This window comes from Crotalus tigris, unplaced genomic scaffold (assembly GCF_016545835.1).
Source record: "Crotalus tigris isolate CLP2741 ecotype Arizona unplaced genomic scaffold, ASM1654583v1 scf7180000017847.2079705, whole genome shotgun sequence".
Lineage (NCBI taxonomy): Eukaryota > Metazoa > Chordata > Lepidosauria > Squamata > Viperidae > Crotalus > Crotalus tigris.
In genome coordinates this window covers 755544-756545 of record NW_024096670.1, presented here as the reverse complement: position 1 = coordinate 756545, position 1002 = coordinate 755544, and positions in this window count along the sequence as shown.

Here is a 1002-nt window from a genome sequence, read left to right as displayed (position 1 = left end):
TATTTGTCTGAAGTTGTTCTTTTCCTAGCTCTGTTAATGGGACTGGATTAATGCAAGGTCGAATCTGGGTCCATCCCCGGGACCAGAGATTTACTGTTCCAAGCTTTTGGAGTCATGTTAGGGGCTTCATGGAATTTCTCTCTACTGCAGTGTTTCTCAACCTTGACAATTTTAAGGCATGAGGACTTCAACTCCCAGAATTCCACAGCCAGCAATGCTGGCTGTGGAATTCTGGGAGTTGAAGTCCACATGCCTTAATAAAATTGTCAAGGTTGAGAAACACTGCTCTACTGGAATATGTGCTTTGGGCTACTCCGCGAGTTGGGTTTATGTGGGGCTTTTTGTTGGCTCACATATGAATTCAGAAGCTCGGAAGAGTAATCTCTGATCCTGGTGGCAGACCCAGATTCGACTTTGCATCATTATCCAGGGACACATATTTGCCTCCACTCATGGCTGGATTGTTTGAAATATAGGAAACACCCAAGATCCATCCCCAAACTGTCTCATGTCACAGAGTGAATCAGATCTTCTAATCTTCACCAAACTGCTGTGCTTAGATAAGCATTAAAATGTTTTGTGGTGTCAGACGTGACCTTTTTATGCAATTTATCTGCTGTTCACGGATAACTGCAAAATTATATTCAATGTTTTGTTTGGCTCTCCTTAACAAAAGTGGAATATGCTTGGGACCAGCAAGGCAGCCTTGACTCTTGGTGACCATACAATAGTTTTATTATCATTGTTGCATTCCAAGGTTTTTCTCAATCTTCCAGGGTGATCTGCAACCACGATACTAACTGCTTAACACCACCAACGATAACTAGCCATTTGTGGTCAGGACAATTTAACCTTACAAAACAAGAGCGAGTACAGCATGTATGACATGACCCCTGCTGCCCTGGGGCTCTCCGTTGTGCTTTTCTGCACAAGCTTATCAACAAAGGGTAATGCTGAAAGTTATTATTCGTAACTGTAATGCTCAACAATGGAATGGAGCTC